Source organism: Mesoplodon mirus, assembly GCF_964341445.2.
Source record: "Mesoplodon mirus genome assembly, chromosome: 2".
Classification (NCBI taxonomy): Eukaryota; Metazoa; Chordata; class Mammalia; order Artiodactyla; family Ziphiidae; genus Mesoplodon; species Mesoplodon mirus.
In genome coordinates this window covers 223126862-223142697 of record NC_138977.1, presented here as the reverse complement: position 1 = coordinate 223142697, position 15836 = coordinate 223126862, and the positions used below count along the sequence as shown (strand labels likewise).

General features: G+C 53.0%; 1 protein-coding gene across 6 annotated transcripts in view; it reads left to right on the top strand.

Moving 5' to 3' along the window:
* Positions 1 to 675: 675 nt before the first annotated feature.
* Positions 676 to 15836, top strand: part of CHST15 (carbohydrate sulfotransferase 15) — a 99539-nt gene continuing 84378 nt past the window's right edge. For 5 of the 6 annotated variants that reach the window (XR_014295321.1, XR_014295322.1, XM_082636093.1 and 2 more), the window contains exon 1: positions 676 to 777. The gene's annotated coding sequence lies outside the window, so the exon portion shown is untranslated. Of the gene's footprint in view, positions 778 to 1808; positions 1876 to 15836 lie in introns of those variants that run through there. The other variant, XM_082636092.1, reaches the window with a different exon arrangement.

Here is a 15836-nt window from a genome sequence, read left to right as displayed (position 1 = left end):
CAGGCAAAAGGCTGTGAGACTGAGGACAAGGATTTTTTTTTTCTGTCCCTTGGACCTGTTTCCTGAGAGGCCGGGCTTGAGTCGAGTCTTCCAGAATTCAAAGTGTCTTTTCTTTAACTGACGGTATCTTCAGTCAAGAGCCCGGGAGTGGACCACTGGTGCTGCTTCCTTGACCTCGGGCAGCCCAGGTGGTTTCCTGGAGCTGCCGCCCCCTGGGCCACTGCGGCCCGCCGGGATCGGGGTCCCGCTGAGCCTTCGCTCACCGTGGAAGCAAACAGGCTGGGCCAAAGAGCCGGGGAGAGCCTTCTCGGGATGCAAAAATACAACAGAGGGCGTGGAACCCACCAGCGCCGTGGCCTTGAATATCAACGTATGGGCTGGCTCCAGACCGCCAAGTTCGTTAAAAATGTCCCTGGCAGGGTGTCATTGGCAGACTTTAGGGGTTTCGGTTTGCTTTCTATTTGGAATCACCGCATCGCACAAGCCGTGTTTACTTGGAAGGAGAGGGGGCGGGAACCAAACCCACCGCTCCGCGCACACGCCTTTTTCTCACATTCCAGACTCGAGCTGATGTGTGTCAGCGCGACATGGGGCGGGGGGGGAGGGTTCTTTTCGGATGTTTCATTCGCCATCCGCACGTCACTCCCAAACTTTTCCTCCCTGCGCTCGGGGAGTCAGGTTGACGCGCCCTGGATGAGGGGCTCGAGGCGCGGGGCTGGGCGCGCTCCCGCGGACCCGGAGCCGAAGAGGCTCCCGGGCTGGACTCGGGCTTCTCAGGTACAAGTTGGGTGCCAGGCGCGGCGGCGGGGGCGGCGACGAGCGGCGGGTGGGTGTCTGGCTCCGGGCTCCGGCGCCCCTCCGCGTTCTGGCCGGGCAGCGCCGGGGGCGGCCCGGGCTGGGCGTAGGGAGTCCGGGCTGGCGGAGGCTGCGCGCAGCCTCACTCCCCGCGGCGCTCCCGGCGCGGCGGCAGCAGCGGCGGCGGCGGCGACGGCCCAGGCAGACAATGAACTTGCGAGCGCGCGGAGCCGAGGCAGGTTTGGGCCCCGCGACCCTCGGCCTTGTCTCCCCGAGGCAACCGCGGCCCCCAGCCGAGGGCGTCCCCTCGCCGCCGGTTCTGGAAGCGCTCTGGGCGCCCCGCGCGCTGGGGACCCCGCGGGAAGGGTCGCACGCCCCCCTCCCCGGCTCGGGAAAATGCGGTCGGAGCTCGGGGACGGGGGACTCGGCGGCGGGGTGGTGGCGCTGCGGACAGCCGGAGGCCGGCGAGGGGCGCACGCCACGGGGCACGCACGGGGTGGCTGTCCAGGAGAACGACCCCAGGAGTCGGAATCGGGGCGGCGCGCTGCAGGCGGAGGACCGACGGACCGACAGATCGGTGCTTTCTCCTTAAGAGCGCGCTTTGGGTGGGGATGGGGGTGGGGGTGGGGATTCCCCAGCCTTGCGCTCCGCTTCCCGGCGCACTTCTGGGAAGTTTCCAGGCGCGGCCCGGGGCAGGTAGGTGTGCATCTGCCACTCTTTCCCGGACTCCGGTTCAGAACCGCCTCCTCGCCCCGGCTCCAGTCCTGCGGCCGCACAGGGAGGGGAGGCTTTGCGGGGGGGTCCCAGGCGCCGAAGCCTGTGGGACCGGGTTCCGGGAGGGGGACCGCGGGGGCGGGCCTGGGAGGAGACGGGGGCGCGGCGAGGCCCGGGGCGGCCTGAACTTTTGGCCCCCGCTCCCTCTTCCTTCCTCCCCGCCCCCTGCCCCCTGCCCCCTCCCAGCGCCCCGCCGCAGCTCAGGAGGCGGTGTGACTCCGGAGTAGCCAGCGCTTCCCGGCTGCGGTGGCGGCGGCGGCGGCGGCGTTCCCGGCCGGCCTGGGCGCGGCGAGCCGAGCGCTGCAGGTCTGAGCCGAGTGGCGCGGCGGGGCGGCCGGGCGGTGGGGCTGCGGGGTGACGAAGCTGTGGGGAGCCGGGGTGGCAACGGCCCCTGCGCGGGGGCGACGCTGCCGATCGTGATGGAGCCCGAGTCTGTTGGGTTGTGTGTGCGGGTGGAGAGGACTCGGCGGCCGTGGGCGGATGGCGGGCGGCTCGTGGCGCAGTTGGCCCCCTTGGAGCCCCCTAGGATCTTGGGATGGAGGCGCCCGGGAGAAGGGAACCTCGCCTTTGGGGGAATGAATGAAGAGCTGTGGAAGCGCCTTCCGACTCCTCCGGGCGAACGGATTGGCCGGCGCGCGCGCTTGTGTGTGCGTGTGTGTTTAGGATTTGGAGCCTCCAGGGTCCTGGGCGCGGCTGCTTGACCGCCCCGTCGCGGTCCTGGTGCCCACGTTGCCCGTCCGCCCAGAGCCCGGGGTCGGCCCGCGGGGCTGGAGCGGCGGGTGTGGACTGAAGGCTGGGGCTCGGGTGCCGGCTGTAGCAGCTGGACGTCCGCGCCTCGAGCAGGGAGGTTCGAGAAGGAGGCGGCAAAGGCTGGGGCTGAGACTCGCTCCTCCGGCCCCCATTTTCCGGTTCCCCGAGGCCCTTCGCTGCATTCATGCAGGGTGAGTTGATGGCACGGAGTTCTGGGGAATGAAGTTGTATGTCCAGGAAGCCGCAGGACGCCCCGGCAAGGGATGTGGCGCGCTGTTCTGGAGGCTGAGCCGAGGGCTTCGCAGGGCCCCAGCTCCTCTTTATCAGCTGCAGTTCCTAAGAGGGCAGCCAGCCGATGTTGGAGCAGAAAGCAGCCCGGGGGCACGTGCACCCGCTGAGACGCCCAGGTGGAAACTGAGGCCTGGAGATTTGCCCCAAGTTCCTCTAGAACCTCGCACACCATTTTCCATGCCCAGCTTTCCTACTCCCGCCCCGCTTCCAAATGGTGCAAAATCAGGAACCCTTCCTTCTAGAACGTGGCACTTATTAATTTTACCAACTGTACGTTGAATCAGGTTGTCTTGAGGTGCAAATCATATATGATTTTGTTCAAAATAGCATGGGCATAAAAATGCCTTTTTATTAGGTAGTTTTTAATCAAATACGTTTTTGTCTCTAATACTCCTGAAAGATTGGCGGGAAAATGTTTTCCTTGCCTCCTGCTGCATGCGGAAACTGAGCCAGCAAGGTGAAGCAGCTTGCCGTGGTCTCTCTCTCTCAGTGCATAGGTGCGTAGTTGAGCCAGAAGTGGAGCTGCAGAGCTCTTCTTCCCTCCCAGGTCCAGCTCCCCGGGAGAACCATTTCTAGGGCTCTCTGAGGGAAACTCAATAATGTTTTTGTGTTTTTTCTCTCTGGGTATTGTATGACTGCAGTGAGCAGGGTTAATTCATCCAGGATATTGTGTGTGGGAGGTGGAGAGGCGGGTCTGTCCATAGTGGATCCCACGTGAGCCTTGCTTTTCTTTGATGGTTAGATGGCCAGGCATCCCAGCACTGTCACAGTGGCTGCCGTGAGGCCTCTGTGTCTGCACCTTTCTTCTCCTCTGTTGCTGCTGCCCCTGGCCAGAAGAGGTGAGGAATTTGATTTTCCGCTGGCCTGAAGGAGAGAAGATTAATCCCCGCATCTGGAAGAGGCTATGTTTACAGGAAAGTTTGGGAGAGGTTGGGAAGTGGACTCTGCTTATTTGGTGTCTGGAGAAAGAGCAGGAAAGAAACTCCAAGTCAACCAGCTGGGCCGCGGGAGCCCCAGGCTCTTGGAACCTGTGCTAGCAGAAGCTTTAGGTTAGGGCTGGGTTGTGATTAGACTGTGGTTGTCCAAGGCCACCTAGGGCCTGGCTGGAGGTGGCCTGGCTAGCATCTGCCTAGCATCTGCCGATGGCATGGCTAGCATCTGCATCCGGGCTAGCTCTAGGGGATGGGGAGACGGGAGACACTCTGGGGATGCCCTGGGCAGGTGAGCACATGCCCTACCTAAGGAGGGCAGCTTTGGCTCAGCTCCAGACAGTTGGGGAAAAAAAAAAAATCGACTTGACAGGTCTTGTTACTTTTCAAGAGAATTCTCGAGCCTGGACATTTAAGTGTGGGCTCCAGTACTACAAGTAGGGGGTGGGGTGAGTACTCTGCCAGGAGGTCTGAAGCTTGACATCTGGCCCTGTGTCTGTGTACTGGGGAGGGCATCCCACTGTCAGAGACATGTGACACCTGACAGGGCATGGGGATCGCATCTCCCCGAGGCCGAGGGACTGAGAATTGACGGGAGCCCGATGTGCCTGTGGCCATGTGCCCGGCTGTTTCAGGTGCTGTGTGTCATGCATCCATTCGATAGCTATTTGATGAATTCTTTTTTTAAAAATTTTATTTATTTATTTACTTGTACAGCAGGTTCTTATTAGTTATCTATTTTATACATATTAGTGTATATATGTCAATCGCAATCTCCCAGTTCATACCACCACCACCACCCCTCCCCCCTTGGTGTGCATACATTTGTTCTCTACATCTGTGTCTCTATTTCTGCTTTGCAAAGCGATGAATTCTTGTCATGTGGAAAGAGACACCCTGCCTAAAACTTTTCATATAATTTCATTATCAAATAGTACACCATGATAAGACAGAGTCCCAGCCCTTGTAGGAAGGGAGCAGGAAAAAATGCCTGTACCTGATGGACAACTGAACAGCGAGCTGCGTTCAAAGGTGGGCAGGACAGTGAGGCAAGGAAAGAGAGAGGTGGGTTGTACAGGAGGAGTCTCCTTTTACTTATGTGGAAATTGAGGCTCGGAGCAGTGGGTCTGAAGTCACACAGCCCAGAAGTGGCAAGTCAGCCCAGGTCTCTGATTCTCCAGCTCCTGGGCCGGCTCTTTCATCCCACTCTGCTGGGCTGGAGCCTCTTGGAAACTCCTAGATGAATGGACATTCGCTGTGGTGGGGAGTTCTTGCTTCCTGTCCCTGTATCCAGACCCTGTCCTGGTCCCCAGGTCTCAGCAGGCCCTGGATTGCCAGGTGTCATTTGGGACACATTTGTGTGAGAAAGGAGTTTCCTTAAATTCTAAAAACAGAAACTATTTTGAAACGTAGCTGGCCTGGGAGTGTCACTGTGTGAGCACTCTGTCACTGGGCATCTCTTCAGCAGCACGTGATTTAGAAGCGACACTTTCAGCCACTGGTGAGAACAGTGCATCCACCTGAAAGTCGGGATGCTCAGGTGATGTTGACTGAGTTCCGCCAGAACTGTGTTGCTTTGCTGTGAATCCAGAGCCTGTCTTCTCACTTAGCTAACGACGTACTGGGAGACTGTTTGGACTTGCACACGGTCTTTCGTTATTGTTCTCAAGTGCTGGGGTCTGATTTCCTTCCTGTGACGCTCATCCTTTAAAATGAAGCACTGGGACGAGATGATTTATGTGTAGACCCGTGTCTTCACAGCATGAAGTGAAGCATAGAGGTGGCAGTTATCTACTGAGTATCCAGTCTCCATATCTAGGAAGAAAAGTAAAGGTTTTGTGTGGATTTGGGCCAATACAGAATATATATATTTTTTAAGTACAGGGGTTGGGGAGGAAGACATTTGGTCATAACAGCTGTCATTTGCTGGGCCCCTACTGATTCCCAGCTGGCCCTGTGCCAGCCAGGTCAGACAGGTGTCCTCCTTTGTCTCAATCAGAGGGCAGGGAGGCTCTTGGAGATCACAGGGAAGAAGCTTTCAGCCATCCGGATGTGCAGGAGCGAGGAGCACGGAATGGCAGTGGAGGAAGGAGGGAGATGAGGCTGGAGGTTGAGAAAAACAATCCTGGCTCTAGAAGGGGAAGGCGGGTGTGAATCAGCAAGTGGTAAGGGGTGGGGAGGTGGCAAAAGAAAGCAGGTTCCCAGTCTCTGCTGATTTCGAAACGGATGTACAGGAAACGCGAGCAGTCTCTTTCATCAGCAGCAGCTACATGCAGCATTTACGCCTTCTTCCAGGTGCAGGCCCAGGGCCAGGTGCGTGGGAGCTGAGAGGCTGCGCTCAGAGTAGTGGGCGAAGCAGAACTTGCGCAAGTCAGAGTTACACAGTGCTGCCCAGAGTGCGCAGGAGCCTGGGTTAGCGACTCTGACATTGGAGTGGTCTGGGGCGACGTCACCCCTGGCCTGAGAGCTGGGGTCCTATACATGACCATACCTGCCAGGTACTTAGAGTGGTGCCTGGCATACAGTAAGTGCTTAAGAAACATCGGCTTTTGTGGTATTCTTTAGCTCTAGAGCTCATAACCAGGGACGGGGGACATCTCTGCTCTCTCTGAAACTGCACGTACAGTTTTTTATGTAGATGTGTATATTTCTTGGTGTGTGTGGGGGGGAGGAATTCTAGCATATTTTACCTCAGAGGGCTTCTCTGACACCCCGTAAGGCCAGGAGCCCCAGGACACATCGGGTTCTAGTCAGGCTGGTGGCTTCACCTCTCTGGGCTATTCTTCATCTGTGCCAAGAGGGGGCTGGATCCACAGTTGCCCTCTGGGATGCTTCCAGCGGAACGCTGTGGACAGGCTGTAGGTCAGTTTGGCTGTGCTCCCATGAGATGTGCTTAAGCCCAGGGCAGACCAGGAAATGGTGCTGGGGTGGCTGGCTTTTGAATGTTACATCTTGAGCACCACTGTAAGCTTCAGAGAGTCCTGAGCAGGTGTGTGTGTGTGTGGGGGGGGCTTTTTGCCGGGGAAGGCTCTCCCTGACACCTATGCTACATTTCTAGAGATTGTCCTGGTCCAGACCTTTCAGGTCTCTGAAGAAAGTGAGGCTGGCAGATCCTCAAAAGCAGAGAGTATCATTATAATGGAAACCTGGACACTTTCCAGAATTGTGTTTGTGATAAAAATATTGAAACAGGCGGCCAAGTTACCCAGGTGCCTGGAAAATACCCCAACATGGGCAAATAATTAGATTACACGGCAGGCACAATTGTTTTTTCCAGTGATATGCGGGAACCTGGTGGTTTCACGTCTTCTCTTGAAATGGAGTATGTGCTTGCTGGCCCTTTATGCTCCCTGTGGTCGAAAACATAGTGGAGTGGCCTCTGAGGGGGAAAGGGCCTGAGAGTTGGCCATTCTATCCCTCTCGGGGCAGCCCTGGATCTTGGGGGAAGTTGTGTCCCACTCTGCGGTGCCCTTGTAGGAGCTGCCCCAAGGGCCAGGGCCCATGGCACATTTGCTGTGATGTTAGAAGGTGCATTTCAGAGTCTGAGAGGTCTGTGAAGGTGTGTTATTTTCTCACCCCTTGTTGAAAGGGGTCTGGGCAGCTCTGTCTGCCCTTTGTGACACATGCTAACTGACTCGGGCTGGATGAAGTAAGTTCGGCCAGCACCTTCATTTTCCAATCAACCAAACGTTTGGTGCCCATCATGCGGATGTTCTTTTAGCCTGGGTGTTGAATCCTGTATAGTCCCTTGGAGGTGGTGGGGTGAGCCTGGGCACCACGTTGACCTGCGTTTGATCATGACCCCGGGCAAGTGGTTTAATCTCCTTGTGCCTCGGTTTCCTCATCTGTAAAGTGGGGTTAATAATCTCTACCTTGTCCTTGTAGTGTAGTTTGAGTACCAGTAGTACAAGTTAGGGTTCAAGGGAGCTCCCCAAACTGAATCCCTCTTTCCTGGCCAAGTTCTGAACCTACTGAGAGAGAGGGGAGGAGAGAGATGGGTAGAGGTAAAAATGCAAGGTTTGTTCCTGACTGAAGTAGACATAGTAGAATGTGATTGGACCGGTGGGCACGTGGGCATCGCAATCCTCAAGTGAGGAGTGGGCAGTTAGGCCGGCTGACCTCCCCTGGGTCGAGTGGGAAAGCGGCAGCCTCCCCCTGGGGCGGCCCCCTTCCTCCACAGCGCAGCCAGCAGGGGGCAGTGCCTGCTCTGTGTGGGAAGAGGCAAGGCCAGGCTACCTATGTCTAGTTCCTCCTCGCACACTCCTGGGATAGGGGTGGATGGACACCACCAGGTGTAGACACAAGTGGTGGTACACAGGTGGCGCTCTCTCCACGAGGAAGGAAACATCAGGAGTGGGCAAGAAGATACCCCCCATCCCCCACCCCACCTCCACACACAGCAAATAATAAGTACTTAGCCCAGGGCCTGACCCACGGGGGGTGGGGGCAGGGGTTTGGGGCTGGCACGTGGCACCTATTAGACATAAGCTGATAAGGGCAGCATTAGATATGCACTTGATAAGGATATTGAGGGGGACATTGCGATTAGGAAGTGAGCCTGTTAACCAGGCCTTGTTATCTGCAGAGCATGGCAGTGATTAGCCAGATTGAGATAATGATTAGCCTTTGTAATACACATGTAATTTACAAGGGGGGGTGCCCGCGGAGCCACTGGCTGGCTGACAGCCTGGTAGCCTGAGTGGGAGAGCCTTTTCTGCCTCCTCTTGGTTCTCCCTCCTGGTTCATCCCAGAGGGGAGCTGTGGATCCAGCCCCCTCTTTGCATGGCCTGAACCTTCATCAGCCCCCTGCCCCCACTCCCATCACCACCTTCGGGAAGCTTTGCCAGTAATTCTTACCATCTCTCCATATCCTCCCATCCAGGTGTTACCATCCTCCTCTGAGCGTCTGCAATTCTACGCTATTGAACTCAACCTACTTTATACCACGTTCTTTCTAGTTTTCCTGGGTGTGGTCCACTCACCCAGGCCCAGCAAGCCTCTCAAGGGTGAGGAGGCTGTCTGGGGGCCCACTCAGTCACGAGAGACTGTCATGTGTTGAATTAATGCATCAAAAGCCAGCTAGTCCTGGAGAAAGGGCTGTGATGGATTTCATGTGGGCCCCTGGGTGTGCCCCCAGAAGACAGAAAAGTATCCCCAATTTGGCAGCATGGTGCAGGAGAGTTAATGCTTGTCACTAAATTTCTGAAGGAGTCAAGAGCCTAATGTAATAACCTTGGATTTCCTGACACTAGATTTTTGGGCTATTAACAGGTAGTGACCACAGTTTTTCGTGTCTTGAGAGTCTTGGGGATAAACGTTATGGAATTTTGCTTGGTATTTCAGAAATAGAAGCAGGAGCCATTTACTCAGGATAGAAATGTGGAGGCCGTCAGTGTTTCTTATGGCCAGTATAAATAGCTTGTCTTTAAGTTCCATGCTCCTTTGTTTGGAATGTAAATATTTGCATTAAAAATATAAAGTATGTCCTGGCGTGTATTTATAGGGACCATAATTTCCAAACCAAAAATCAGACTATTGGTCTACAGAGGATTACTGCCTCTGATTCATGAACCTGTTTATATAAAGTCTTCCAAATGTACACACACAGAACCGTATTTGCTTTGTGCACGTAAGGGATCTCCAGGATTACAAGAAAGCAGAGTTGCCCCGGGGAATTGGGCCAAGTAGTTGGGTTTCCCGACAGACACTTATGATCACGCTGTCTGTTAAGTTGCAACCACCCCGGGCAGGGCGAAGTTTTGGCCCAGGTCCCGTGGGACCGGCTGGCTTCTCTGTCCTCAGTTTCCTAGACATCCAGGTGGGAGTTGGCCGCAGCTGGCTCATCTCTGGGTCATGTCACCAGACACCTGATTTCAGAATTTCTGTTGCTGTAGGAAGATGTGAGAAGAAGGCGGGGATGGGTGTTCTTTCCGCCATCTCGTTTCTGGTTCAAGGATGAAGTCTGAGGGCCCCTGGAGGATGTCCTCCTCCATCAGATTCTTGGGGCCGTTTAGCTTTTTAATTTTCCATGAAGAAAAGTGCAGATTTGTCAGACATTTGCTGGAGGCAGGATATCACCACTTATTTGGTCTCTGCCCTCTTCTTTGGAATGAGAGATTGGGGGCTGCAGTCGGGCTGGGCCAGGGCCTCTGCGCCTGGCACTGTGTGTGTGTGTGTGTGTGTGTGTGTGTTGGGTCGGTGGGTTTATTCTCGAAACTCCCTGTTGGCAGCCCTCAATGGAAAGCCTCTCTCCAGAGTCTCAACACATAACAGAGTGGGGGGATGTCTGGTCTGTTGGAGAGGGCCAACCTAGTCCATAAGCCAGCCCTGAATCCAGGCTCATCCCCTGCCTGGAAACCTCCCTATCATCACAGCGTGAAGGACAAATGAGTGGGGACCCAGGGGGGTCTTGGCAGGGCCGGGGACCCCAGCTCTGGCCTCTGTTTGCCTGCTACCAGGACCTCCTTTGTCTGGCATCCCAGCCAGCCCAGGGCCCTTCTCTCTGGTGGGACCAACACCTCCTCTCCCACTGGGCACTGTTGCCTTAGGACTGGGACTCGGTTTGGGGGTAGCAGGACTCCTCCTCTGTCTTGCAAAGGGCATGGTGTCCTGGCTATAGGAGTTTCAAGCATCTTTCTGCTTGGGGTCCCAGGATGCTGAACCCCACCCCGGGGAGGAAGTAAAGCAGGGTGGTGGTCTGAGGGGAGGGGCGTGGAGAGCTGAGTTGTAGGCCCACGCTGCCTGTGTACCATCCAGCATTAAGCACTAAACTTCCCCTGTTTGCCTCTTGCTTTTTTTTTTTTTTTTTTTTTTTCTTTTTGCGGTATGCGGGCCTCTCACTGTTGTGGCCTCTCCCGTTGCGGAGCACAGGCTCCGGATGCGCAGGCCCAGCGGCCATGGCTCACGGGCCCAGCCGCTCCGCGGCATATGGGATCCTCCCAGACCGGGGCACGAACCCGTATCCCCTGCATCGGCAGGCGGACTCTCAACCACTGCGCCACCAGGGAGGCCCTGCCTCTTGCTTTGACCCATCAGTATTTCTTGTCTGAAAGAAACACCGTCTGGGCTTAGAGATGGTGCGTCCTTAGGGAGGACCATCTTCCTGTGTACCTGGGTGTTCTTGAACCGTGGGAAGCTCACGATTGCCTTTTCTTTGGTCATCTGTAGCCTGACCTTCACTGGTGGGACCTTCCCTTATTCTGTCACAATTCTCTATAAAGATAATAGTTCCAGGAAGGCCCCATCCAACCCCACTTCAGGCCAGTAATCCAAGCGCACTATTTTGAAAGTCAGAGGAAATAGCTGCTTTTAGGACATGTTGAACTTGGCTAAGAAAGTTATCAGCAGCACTAAATGAGAGGATGAAAGAAGGCTCCGATTAATGAAAGTGGGATCAGCCTGATATCTGTGTTGCCCTAACGTTGAAACGCTGTTTATACCTGCTCTGTAGCAGTTTCTGTGAGAAATTAGATATGGAAAGATACACAAAAGGGAAGAGTGACCTTAACAAATGTGGCCTCTTTATTGGAAATAGCTTCCAGGAAAAAAAAAAAATCTTTTGCCCATGGGTCGACAGCCGAAAATCCATGGATCTTTTGCATTGTTCACAATTTGGCTCAGAGAAGAAAAATGATGTATTGGAAAGTAGATGAAACCTCAGTTGCCATTTATATGGTAGAAAATAAATTTGCTTTTGGCTGTTAAAAGTGAAGCAAATCAATAGAAAAATGCAGGCCTGCCCACTTTTAAGTCAGCAGTTTCTTTTTTTCTGTGTGTGTGGGGGTTTATGTACCTTTGGATCAGTTATGAAGGTATAGGATTGTTTAGGGAGACGTGTGTGTGTGTGTGTGTATTTATGTGTATATATATTTATTTTACGAAGTTCTCATCTGATTTTTTTAATTTGAATTTTATTTCTTTTATTTTTTTATACAGCAGATTCTTATTAGTTATCTATTGTATACATATTAGTGTATATATGTCAATCCCAATCTCCCAAATCATGCAACAGACTTTTTTGCCCATTCAACCTGTCCTTTTTTTTTTTTTTTTTTTTTTTGTGGTACGCGGGCCTCTCACTGTTGTGGCCTCTCCCGTTGCGGAGCACAGGCTCCGGACGCGCAGGCTCAGCGGCCATGGCTCACGGGCCCAGCCGCTCCGCGGCATGTGGGATCTTCCCGGACCGGGGCACGAACCGGTGTCCCCTGCATCGGCAGGCAGACTCTCAACCACTGCGCCACCAGGGAAGCCCCTCATTTACTTTTTTATATGCTTTTTCCCTGGCCCTAGAGAAGGCTTGATTCTCAGATGAGGTTCTGATCCCCACCTGAACTGTCTGAATTTTAGAGCTTGGAAAGGGCTTCAGGGAAACATAGTCTAGCCCCATTTTGTAGATGGGGAAACCGAAGCCCAGAGAGGCCACACAGAGTCAGGACTGAATCTGGGTTTTCAGAGTCAGTCCAGTTACCCTGAACGTTTTCCCTGAGCGCTTAGTAAAACCACAGGTCACCCTCTTGATTGGCTGGGGACAATAAACACAGGCTGGTTGGGTGGACAGACGGTGACCGCCTGGCCCAAGCCCACTATTCTAATCCCCTTTGATCTGCAAAGGCCCCAGAACAACTCATCCTCCACCAGCTGCCAAACGAGAACTGCAGCTCGTGGCTCCTGGCGCCAGTGCCTCCTGAGTCCTTCCCCTGCAGCTACGGGAGGCCAGCGCTTATCCGGAGAGTAATTAAATTAGGAACCAATTCAGAGAATGAAATTTTATCTGATCTGGCCAAGCCCATAAACAAGGGGCTGTGATTGTGACTCCAGGGTACATTATGAAGTTGTTTTTTAAAGAGTTAGGCTGGACCGCAGCAAGGAAGGAAATGTGCGGGACCTGCGGGCAGCTCTCCCGGGTGGGTGTGTTGCGAGGGCTGGGGGTGCATCCCGGGGTGCTGAGCTGAATCCCCAGACTAGCTTTTGTTTTTTCCTTTTTTTTTCTAGTTTTATTGAGATATAATTGACATATAACATTGTATTAAAGTGTACAACATAATGATTTGATATGTGTTTATATTGCAAAATGATCACCACGATAGGCTTAGCTGACATCCATCCCCTCACGTAGTTGCAATTTTTTTTCTTGTGATGAGAACTTTTAAGATTTACTCTCAGCAACTTTCAAAAACACAATACAGTATTGTTAACTATAGTCACCATGCTGTACATTAGATTCCCCAGAACTTATGTATCTTATAACTGGAAGTTTGTACCTGTTGACCACCTTCACTCATTTCCCCTCCCCTCAGCCTTCCCTGCCCCCCAACAACCACCAGTCTGTTGTCTGGACCTTATCCTTCAGCCTCGCTCTAGCTCTTGGTTGTCTCTCTTTTTTTTTTTTTTTGAATTTTATATTATTTATTTTTTTATACAGCAGGTCCTTATTAGTCATCGATTTTATACACAGTGTATACATGTCAATCCCAATTGCCCGATTCATCACACCCCGCCCCCCCACAGACTAGCTTTTTTTTTTTTTTTTTTAAAGAAGATGTTGGGGGTAGGAGTTTATTATTTATTTATTTTATTTTTGCTGTGTTGGGTCTTCGTTTCTGTGCGAGGGCTTTCTCTAGTTGTGGCAAGCGGGGACCACTCTTCATCGCGGTGCGCGGGCCTCTCACTATCGCGGCCTCTCTTGTTGCGGAGCACAGGCTCCAGACGCGCAGGCTCAGTAGTTGTGGCTCACGGGCCCAGTTGCTCCGCGGCACGTGGGATCCTCCCAGACCAGGGCTCGAACCCGTGTCCCCTGCATTAGCAGACAGATTCTCAACCACTGCGCCACCAGGGAAGCCCCCTAGCTTTTGTTTTGTGACTGCAGTGTTCTCGGTGCTTAGGAAAGCTCACCTGCTGAGATCCTCCTGGATACATTTCACGCTGTTATCACTGACCTCTACAACTGTGATCAGAAGGAAACTTGGCAGGAGGCTCGTTGACTCGAAATCCAGGGTGCCACATCAGAACTCCTATGGGGCGTTTCGAAAGACATATGCATGCTCCAGTCCTACATGAGTTCTTGAGGGGTTGGCCCAGGGCATCTGTGTGTGTGTGCTCCTGTGTGCTCACATGTGCTCACGTTCGTACGTGGGTGCGTGTGTTAAGCTCTTTAGTTAAGATGGAACGTAGCAGTGATTGTAATTGTTCTCGTGAGGAGGATTTCCAGTCCTTCCATGGCACAGATGGGGGACAGATAATCTGCAGAGATCTCAGGAGTGAGCCTCTTCTGTCCGCAGTCTGTCCTCAACGGTGACTCTCTTTGGGTTTCTTGATCAGATTCCCTGGATGTAACTAACATACATGTTCCATCACTGCAGCGTCTGTGGGATTTTAGCTCTGGTTTCCTTCACTGCATGAATGGCCCAGCCAGAGACCCAGGAGTCTCCTTGGCCCTTAGCTGGTCAGTGCAGGAATTACCTCCTTTCCCTCTCTGCCACTAGAAAGTTATTTGTCCCTTTAGGAGAGGAGGTGTGTCTCACTCAAGGTTATATCCCCAGGACCCAGCCCATGGGAAAGAATGATTGGATGGATGGACAAATGGATGAAAGGAGGAAAGGCAAGAATACATCGATTGATTGAAAACCTCGACCCACAGTGCGGAAACCGCAAGGGTCTTACCGGTCGTCTGGGTTGTTTTCCTGTCCTGCTCACCCCCCTTTTCCAGCTGGAGAAACTGAGACCTGCGGGGGTGAAATGACTTGCCCCTGATCTTTCAACTTCGTTAACGAAGACCATTTGAGAGCCTGACCCTTCATCTTCAACTCTTCTGACTCAGGCTCTGCACCCCCTTTAAGAGCCACCCTCCAGTGATTGAGGACCTACTGTGTGCCCAATGCTGTCCTAGGAGCTGGGAATCCAGCAGTAATTAGACGGACAGGGTCCCTGCACTCACAGAGTGTATATTCTCATGGATGAGTTCACGAATATCAGAGAACAGACAATAGTAAGTGCTATGGGATGGGAAGTGACTGTCTGGGTGATCGGAGAAGGCCTTTCCAGAAAGGTGATATCTAAGCTGATTCTTGAATGACAAGAAAGCACCACTGTCTGCAGCTCGGGAAGAGCAACCCAGGCAGAGGGAACAGCCAATGCCCAGATCCGAGGAGGGGATAAGTTGATGGGATGGGATCAGGTAGGCTTGGGAGAGCTGGTCAGAGGACTTGGTTTATAGCACCCTTGGGTTGATGCCCGTTGTTTTCTGTTCTACATCCCCCGAATTTTCCTTTACAGCTTCGCTTTCTGACTGGTCTCATCTCTGGGTGAAGAACACTTGTCGCATGCTGGCTGGCCCACAGCTGCTGCAGTTTCAAAAAGCAGGGCTAGTGAGAAGCAAAGAAAACCCCCATCCTCCTTGTCCTCTCACTTAGGGTTTGAGAACAGAAGTTATTTTTATGTAAGCACATGCTTGACGGGGGAAGTCTTGGGTGGGCAGCTGAAACCACACTCATAAAAACAAGACTGAAATAGTCTGTGAAATCCCAAAGGTGAGCATGTGGCTGTTCACTTGATTTCGGTGACAGCTCCAGACAGCCCACTTCGGGGAGAGGGAACCCTTTGGAGGGGGGACCAGGGCGTAACAAACTTCCGTGCTGGTGTGGCCCCTGCCTTGAGCATTGCTTTCTTCCCCTGGCCTTGACCGAGTCCCATCCCTCCCTCAGGACTTGACTTCCTGCTGTATGCTCTCACGTGGAGGTTTTTCCTCCCTTCCATGGCTACCCCCAGATGTTTTGACATGTTGAAGACTTGCCAAGAGTCCCCTTAATCTTTTGGCGATCCCAGATTCTGCCTCATTTTATTTTTGCTTTTTATTTTGAAATAATTTTAGACTCACAAGAAGTTGCAAAAATAATACAGAGTTTCTACGTACTCTTCAACCAGCTTCCCCCAATGATAACATCTTACATAACCATAGAACATGATCAAAACCAGGAAATTGACATGGGTACAATACCATCACTAAGCTGCAGACCTTATTCTGCTGCCACCTAATTTTATTAAACCTAGGGACCCACAGCACTTTGGAAGCATTTTAGAATTTCATGAACTTCAGAGTTGTCATTTATCTCTTAGATTGTTTTTGGATTCCTTCCAACTGGCCATCAGTTAAAATTAGTTTTGATCAGATCAAAACAAATTCTGGAAGACCCACAGTTTATGTATTTCATGTCTCCGTGTGCCCACATGGTGCTTTGTAGGTGCCTCATCCCTGGGGTGTGCACACAGATAGCCTTCTTCCCTAGATCTGGGAGATTCTCA